The following is a 9,033-nucleotide window of genomic DNA, read 5'->3' on the forward strand; positions in this document are numbered from 1 at the left end:
ATGTTTGATTAAGCCAAATGCATGATTAATCCGATTTTTCGTGTTTTGCAACAGAAATGAAATGCTCACCACCGAATCTACAATAGGGAGATAGAAACACCGAAAGTGAACGGAATGGGCCGTGCGAATGAAACTCGCACTCGAACGGGTCGCCCTTTTCCGTTCATAGATCGAGGTGTTTCCGACTCCCTAATGCCTAGGATATCGGTGAAGCACGGAATGACGATTATGCCTTTGATCGGTAAAACGTGTGTAGTTCACATATAAATTAAAGATCGCGTGACACGAAGAGGTCTAAAAAGGACTCGCGCGTCTTGACTCGAGCCGCCTCAAATTGGGCCCAGACTCGAGTCATAGTACGCGAGTACTCGCTAGACACCGATTATATTCGTGTTACACGTCTCGGTGCTTTGAAATTGTGAGCTTTTTAAAGAAAATGGCATTTCCGCCGTTCCGTGAACCATCGATGCGCTTACGAATTGGCGATCAATTTATCGAATTATTTAGTCCAAGTGATTTAATTAACCGAATGATACGTTCCGTTTCTCCCATTTGTGAAATTATTCGGTGGTAGTGATATTATATCGAGGAATTGTGGACTTGACGGATAATCTTCCAAAACTAACTCTCCTAGGAGGCAGCTAGCACATGATCGACGATAAAAACACAAAATATGGGTACACTCAATTCCAAGGGACGATTCCGAAGCAACGAAGGAGACCGTCCTAAACCCGGGAAGGGTCAAAGGGCACTCGGCCACCTCTCCAAGGGTTAGGCCGAGAGCTCTCCTTGACCCGACTTGGGTTATGGAGAGTCTCCTACGTCGATTCTAGCCGTACCTTGCATACATAATATATCGAGCACAATAATAACACATATTTTGGTGATAATGGAAGGAAACCGATGCCGCCAAGATCTCGAAACACAACCGAACATACAAACGAACACATACAATATATATATATAAAGGAATCGGTAAAACGGCGTCGATTCATGCAATGGTAAAACGCGAAAACACGGGAACCAATCTATTTCGAAATGAAAGAGGTTTCCTTGGACCCGTGTGGTCCAAAGAAACTCTCGGCCACATCCCCTCAAGAGTGGCCGTGAGTTTTCATGGCTCATACGGCTCAAGACGGGCTCTTCAATTCCGATCTAAATCATTTCCCGTCATACTAATACATTACATGCGATAAACGACAGAAAAACACGGGAACCAACTAACTTCGGGGAAGGAGAGGCCGCCCTAGCCTCGAGTGAGCCAAGAGAGCTCACGGGTCCCTTCCTTGGGACTAGGCCGTGGGTTCCCTTGGTTCGACCGTAGCTTAGACGTCTCTCCTACCTCGATCCTAGCCATTTCGCATCACGTACATACGTCATATGGACGTGCAACGTGATAAACGACGTACATTTACATGGGAATATATAAAACTTGAACTTGCATGCATTTCGGTTTATTAACTACCCCAACCCCCATAACAAACAAGTATCGAAGATCCTAGCTTCTCTAAGTCGTAGGGGAGTTTTACCTAGCCTCGGAACACGAAAGAGTCGGAGAAGTGGCAAAGGGAGTCGGGAGACTCGGCTGGAACGAACAGACCCGAACCGGTGCAGTCGAGTCGACTGGCAGACCCGACTAGCAGTCTGGCTTGTTGGGGCTGCACTGGTTGATCGGGATGGAATTTTCACGCGGGGCCAGTTGCGTTGGATTCCCAAGAAACTAAGGATCGCGCCTGTGGTGGTTTCGGGAGGAGAGCATGTGTAGATTTTTCGGAAATCAAGAACAAAATCAGGTCAGTAAAAAAGGACAGACCTAGTCGGGTCAAAACAGACCTGTTTGGCACCCGATGAAGAAACGGCTCCACAGGAGGCTCCCGGTGGTCTTTTGATGCAGGGTCAGTGGCATTGGACTCCTAACTGACTGAGAATCACGGTGATAGGTAGTTCGTAGTGAGATTCAACTCGAGCTGACCTGTACGTTCCTGCAAAATTCGGGTTAGAAAAGAAAACCAGAGGAACAAACCCGACTGGCACTCGATGAAGAAACGATTCTACGGGAGGCTCCCGGTGGTCTTTTGATGCAAGGTCGGTGGCATTGGACTCCTCACTAAGTGAGGATCATGCATGCAGTGGTTTCATGAGGATTGGACATGTCGATTTTCCTGAAAGATGCAAAGAAAACCGGGAAAAAACTGGAAAAATCTATGAAAGGAGAAAGGAGAGAAAAAGCGGTGGTGCACAGTTGAACGGCTCTCGGCACGTGACCACCTTGTCACGAGAAAGAGTGACGGTCATGAGGAACCCCTAGGAAGTGATGGCATGACTCGCCATGGTCGTGGGAAGAAATGGCGTACCAAGGATCCCGGGGTGGCTATGGAAACCCGTTTCTGTACTGTTTCTGTTACCTGCTGAAACGGTATGTTGGAGGCTTCGAACGCTAAAACTAAGTTCGGAAATGGATTTAGAAGGTCGAAAACATGTGGGGTAAGAAGTTTGGTCAAGGATTGGGCAAAGTCGGGGGGCGGGACTCGCCTAGGAACCGGGAAAGTACCTAGAGACCCGATTCTGGATTGTTCTGGATCTGCATGCTGGAAGCTTCAAATGCTGAAACTAACACCGGAAATGGACTCAGGAGGTCGAATACATGTGGGATATGTAGTTTGTTTAAGGCTCGGATAAGTTGGGAAGGAAGAACTCGCCTAGAAATCGGAAAACTCCCTAGGGATCCGAATCTGGATTGGGCTGAAACGGGACCTAGATGACTTCAAATGGCAAAACTAACACCGTGAATGGACTCGGGAGGTCGAAAACATGGGGGATATGAAGTTTGGTCAAGTTTGGTTCGGGTTGGGTGGCGGTCGCCGGATAACGGTTGAGTTTTTCGGCAAATTTCGGCCTTGAACCGGGCTGTGCTTGAGCTGAACGACCAGGACTGATTGCTGGAGTTTGAGAGGGTTTTGGAGGTTCTCTTAGAGTGAGAAAGCTTGAGAGAGAATGGAAATTGAGTTGTGATTAACTTAATGACCCAAGAGTCTTATATAGGAAGGGTAATGATGCAAAATTAGTGAAATTAAGTATAATTAGAGGGGGGTGCTTAGGGCATCCGAATTTTTAAGAGGGATTAGAGAGGGAAAGTTGTCTTGAAAAGTTGATGAGAGGTGATGGATGGAAGAAGAGAAGTGATAGGGTGTAAGAGATATTTTTGAAATGGGTGGATGGGAGAGAGTTAGCTTGCTTTTAGTCACCCCTAGAGAGAAGCCATGGCTTGCGGCTTAGCTTGGCTTGGCTAACTCAAGGGTCTCACTTGACTAGAAAGAAAGCCGAAAGAAGCTCGAGGCTTGATTGGTCGCGCGTTTGATTTTCGTGGCTCGTTTGAACGACGAATTATCAATGTATGTACAAATGCGATTTTAATGAGTCTAATATTGATATGCTCCGTGTAAGTAAATACTCGGGTAGCCCGGGCACTTAAAAGCCAGTTTTGCTCCGTTTGGATGATTGGAGCAAAGTTGTCCGTTTCTGTCGCTTGTTCGCGCCTTTGCGTGATGTACCGCTCTTGTCGACGTGCTTTGTGCTTTGGGCAGAACGGTTTACTTGTCAGCCCCGGCTGTAGATCGATATTCGGAGGCATCCTCCGAATCCGCGAACGGGGCTTTCTCGGTGTTTCCTGATTGTTCTGATGTGTTCGGAGACCACTGTGATCTCCGTTTGTCAAAAATGAGTCCCGAAAGCTTGTTGGGAGGCGTTCGTGACCATTGAAATGTCACTCGGGAAATCGGTATGACTTGCTCGGTCCGAACCAAAATGATTTCCTTGCCCCTGCGGGTTGTTGGAAGTGAGTGGTGCAAAACTCGGATGTCAACATTTTCCCAAATGAGCTATGAGCACAAGATTTCCCGTGAAAGGAGCCCTTTTGTTATTGGAATGGTACTCGGGAAACCTAAATGGATCATGCAATGCGATCGGGGTTTATCTCCCAAGCCCTTGAGGTCCTTGGGATTGATTGGCACAAATTTCGTGCACTGATGATTTGTTATAAGGGTCTCCGGCTATGTTTTTATGTAGAAAGGGGCCCTTTTTTCCCGGGTCGAGATCCACTCGGTAGACCGAGATGAACCCCGAAATGCAGTCTGAATCCTGTTCTATGGTCCTGGTGGTCCTTGGGTGTGTGCAGGCCTGTTTCCGGGTGCCGTTTACTTGTCCGTGAATTGGGCGTCTCGGGAGCCCCGTCAGGAAGGCATCTACAAATGTTCGGGAGTGCCCCGGCTTAAGCAGTAGACTTCTGAAATGCGCTTGGACGTGCCATTGGTCATTTTGATACCACGGGGGGATTTTTAGAGCCCCTTATTGGATACCTTTTGATGCTCCGGTGATCCGACGATGAATAGTACCACAGGGCCAACTTCTATTGTTTCGGGGATCGTTGTTTATTTCCCCTTTTGACTGCCCTTCTGAGCCTTTAGGGGGGACTTTGCTTCTCTTTTGTAGCCCGTGCTCCCACGTTCGCGCGTTCGCCTCCGATTGTCGGGCCATGAATAGTAATTCGAGCTTCGGCCCAGAGTCCTTCGTTGGAGCCGGTGGACCAAAATGGAGTGCTGATAATAATAATAAAATAATACATAAAAACTTGATCAATTGGGTCAATTGGGGGATTCAAGAAAGCCTCGAGGGTAGGAAGTGCATTTCACCCGTTATATAAATAAAAATTAGAATAATAACTCAACCAAAAAAAAGTATGAGAATATATAAAAAAAGGACCCACTATGGGAGAAATTAAACATTCTTTTAAATAAACTTATGATTAGGGATGTGCACGGATACCGAATATACCCGGAACCGATCAAAATCTATCCATTGAGGTAGGGTTCGGGTATTTTGTATTGAAAATAGGGTAGGATCCGGGTATTAAAATAAGGAACTATTGAAAATTGATTTTGATTCCGGTTCCTACCTATATTGTATCTAGAACCGGAACCGAAACCGATACTCAGAACCGGATGATACTTACTAATTAAAAAAAAAGAGTAAAGTTAAGTTACTAAATGTAGAAAGCAGAATGGATGAACTTTGTTAGAAAACGTAAACCTAAATCTCCATTCCCCTTCCTCTTCTCTCTGTCTCTTCTCTAATCTCCATTCCCTTTCTTGATTTCTCTCAACCTTGCCGTCTCCGACTCTCCGACTCTCCAATCTCCATCTGCTCTCTCTCTCGCTCTCTGTTTTTGTCTCCGACTCTCCAGAGACTCCCCTTTGTCTCTGACTCTCCGCCAAAGTAAAGTTTCTTTTTTTTATTGGTTTTCGTTTTTTGGCGTCTTGGTACAACGGCCGATGGAGAACCCAACAAAGGAATCGGGTCTTGATTATGGGCGGATTACTTAAGAACCCATCTTCGTCCTTGAATGATTCGTATACTGATTCCATCAAACTCGCTGCACATCAAAGAGAATGCGTAAATTCTGAAGGTTCATATATCATTATAGAAAAAAGTTCAATACTCTGCTCTCATGGCAGCTTCTCACCTTCTACCTGTTTGTGGCAAAGTGTTTCTTCCACTTCGTCTTTCGTGCTCAAGTTGCCGGCTTGATTAATCGGACATATGTTCTGAAAATTAATAATTTCAGCACAACTTGCACATTTGCTCCTTGGTGCAATAGATTACTGTGTTGTACTCTTGTAGATGCTAGCATGCTAGAGAATTGGCCCTGTTTGTGCCTCGATTCGGTGATTTTGGGAATTTATTTGTGGCTGTTGTACTCGAGAGCAAGCAGTAAGCCCCGGCAATTGATTTTCTAATCATGATTAATTGGGTTTGCTCATGTCTCCATTGGATTACTTTCCGATTGCTCTACAGATTATAAATCCGATTATCGTTCTCTTTATAGATGAACTCTGTGAAATTGGTAATTTATTCTTCTTATGATTCTCCTCAGGTAGCGCAGCTTTGATAGACGGCACTCTATACTGTATGTGTCGTGCAGGTGCTGGATGAGTATTAGAAGAATTTTGTAATTCGTGGAGGATTGTTTAGACAGATAGTACTCAACCATGTTTGTGTGTTGTTAATTTTTTTTTCAATGTTTGGTTCATGAATGTATTGTAACGACATATTACTCTTTGTTGTGTGAGATCGTATAATAGATGTTTAGTTTTTTGGATAGATTGATGTAACATATTATTTTTTGTTATTGTGGATTAATCTAAATCTTTGTCGATATTCTATTTTACGTGATTACTAATTATGAGACATTTTCGATTTTATTTAGCGAGACAAAAAAATTTATAGGTTCCAACAAGGTATTCGAAACTTATGGTATAATACAGGTTTCGAGTAAGTTTCGGTTCTAGAATTTAACAGGGCAGGGTCAGATTCCAAAATCTTGGAATTTATCTCTTACAGGGTAGGGTTCGGGTAATATGAGGAAAAATAATACTCGGAACCGATCACTCCCATTTATGATAGGACAAATAAGTTCTTCTAGCACGAAATATGCCCATCATGAACATCCCGTATTAGACAATGATATATAAAGATAGTCCAATTGGATTCTGAAAATTTTATGGACATTCCTTCTCGGTAGAATATTCCTTCTTAAATCAACCCATGAATATAGATATTGTAGGTGGAAATGTGAGTGCAATTCAGAAAAAGGAAGTTATTGAACGCCACATTAATGAGATATATATGTCGAAATGTGCTGTCAATTGAACGCCAATTCCGTATTGCTAAAGTTTTTCAATATATAAATATAAAAGTCTGTATTGGCGTGGCAATTAACCAAATTAAAAGAGAGATTTTCCCTTCTAATGCCATATTGGTGATTTTTTTAATTTAGAAAAAAAAAGAAAGAGAAAGATTAAACTTTTCTCTTTGGGAGGCTACGGGCAATCCAGAGAAGAAATTAAGATACGGAGCCGAGAGATTTTTTCTTATCAAACATCAAGATAAGTGTGTTTACTGATCGTTGGGAGAACAACCTGATGTGGATCACCATTGGAGGATTTACACATGTGCGGTTAATCAGAGGATCACATACAAATACTGCGACGTGGTAACCGAAGGTATGTCCTAGTCTTGACCATTTGAATTTAAATTAATATCAATCAGATGAAATTTATGGGAATATTTAATATTTTATTTCGCAGGACATGCTAGTTACCTCAACTGGGAGAAAATTTTAAATTTTAAATGATCCTATTTCAAGTAATGTGGTAAAAAAAATCAATAAGAATTTTTTAATGAATAATAGATATGACAATTATCCGAGTGATTAGCATTAAGTTTTTAATTTCATGCAATTTAATTGATACTTTCTCACGTCATATGACGAAATATGATCACCCAATAACTTCTCAACCAAGACCTCCTACTTTAAAATTCTCTCCATGAGAAGGTCTTGTGTGCAACGATAGTATCATGTAGGATTATGTTACAATACACATAAAAATATTATTTTTGCCGACAATAAATTATTTTTGTCAACAATAGATTTTTTCTATTTTTGTTTACATACTAAAAACCAAAATGACAAACTCTTATTGACTTATAATATTGTCACATGATATCACCGTTGCATACAATACTTTTTTGTTCCGGTGGCCAGCTCATGTGAGGTTTAGTTTCGGATGTGCTCTAATAACTTTTAACAATAAATGAAATATATGTATTTAGACATGAAGGCTATTAATAAGAACTGAAAATCGGAATTTTAGCAATTTAGAGAGATAGCATATCATTTTCATTACAATTAGAATAAAGTAATTATTTATATTTTGAAACACCAATTTACTTATAAAAATAATAATATTAGATTATTATTTTTCAAACTATAAATTTCAATAAATTTTTGTTACAATTTTTGTAAATTAATTATTATAATAATAATTCAAAATTAATTATTTCAATAGTATGGATCATATATATTTAATAAGCTTATTGTTAGTACAAATTTGTCACATATATTAAGTTTAGTAATTAGAATAAAACTTCATAGTGTTTATGACATTCTTATTTTAAAATTTTTATTTATTTATGAGCTTATGTTCATACGGCTATGGCTTTTTTTTTTCTTTTAGAGGGTCATAATTTTTGAGGAAGTTTATATATGACCAATTAATTTTTTTATAGAGTTCATATCCTTTATGTTGTGTAACTTACACAGTGTAAGTTCATTTTAACACATTTATATCATTTCTTATAACAAATCGCGTATTTTTTGGACAAGGTATTTTTTTGTCAACACAATAAAATAACTTTAATGATGAATTTCAATTTTGATATGACAATCAATTAACAAATGTAGATAATTTTTAATGGTTTAATAAATACGCAACTAATGGTCTCAATTAGTGTGCATTGTATATTTATTTAATTATTTGTATATTCGATAGAAGTTCTTATAGATATTTACAAAAGCTCGATTACACATTTTTTAAATATAAAGTTCTATGGCATCCTTATTTCAAATATATGGTTTTTATATTTTAATATTACAATATGTTAATATATATTATGATAATTTTAATCTCATAACATAAATTAGGTTACCATCCAATTAAATACTTATTTATTAGTTATTTCTGAAGTTTTTTTCCTAATAAGCCAATAAGATATTGAATTTTCATATATGAGCTTTATATAATTAATTCAAGTCTGTTATTTTTAATAAAGTATTTTATGATTTTGTTTCAGTGATGACAAATCATTTATTACTATAGGAGTCAATTTTACTTATGTACATATGGATTTAAATTAAATAGTTTTTGACTTTCATTTAAAAAATGTAAGTTTATTTTATAGCTATTAATGATATAGCACATTCAATAATCGTATCTTTTAGACAAGTACCAATTTTTCTTTTTTCTTTTTTTGTAAACAACTATAATTATTAGATTAGATCTTTTCCTAATCTCACCAGGACAAAGAAAGTTCTTCCACCTGATTTCGTTTTCACCAACTGATAGAGCTGCTTATGTATTACTTGAAAGGGAATGACTTGGCACGCAGGCTGCACAAGACGGTCGCCGTCTAGAAGAT

At 39.5% G+C, this 9,033-nt stretch overlaps 1 long non-coding RNA gene across 1 annotated transcript; it reads left to right on the forward strand.

Moving 5' to 3' along the window:
* The first annotated feature begins 5,091 nt into the window (after nt 1–5,091).
* LOC116205632 lies at nt 5,092–6,201 on the forward strand. Its single transcript, XR_004156545.1, has 2 exons — nt 5,092–5,461; nt 5,930–6,201. It is a non-coding gene; the product is annotated as an uncharacterized LOC116205632 (long non-coding RNA).
* The last annotated feature ends 2,832 nt before the right edge of the window (nt 6,202–9,033 follow it).

The sequence above is a fragment of the Punica granatum genome, chromosome 4, assembly GCF_007655135.1.
Source record: "Punica granatum isolate Tunisia-2019 chromosome 4, ASM765513v2, whole genome shotgun sequence".
In the NCBI taxonomy this organism is placed as follows: domain Eukaryota; kingdom Viridiplantae; phylum Streptophyta; class Magnoliopsida; order Myrtales; family Lythraceae; genus Punica; species Punica granatum.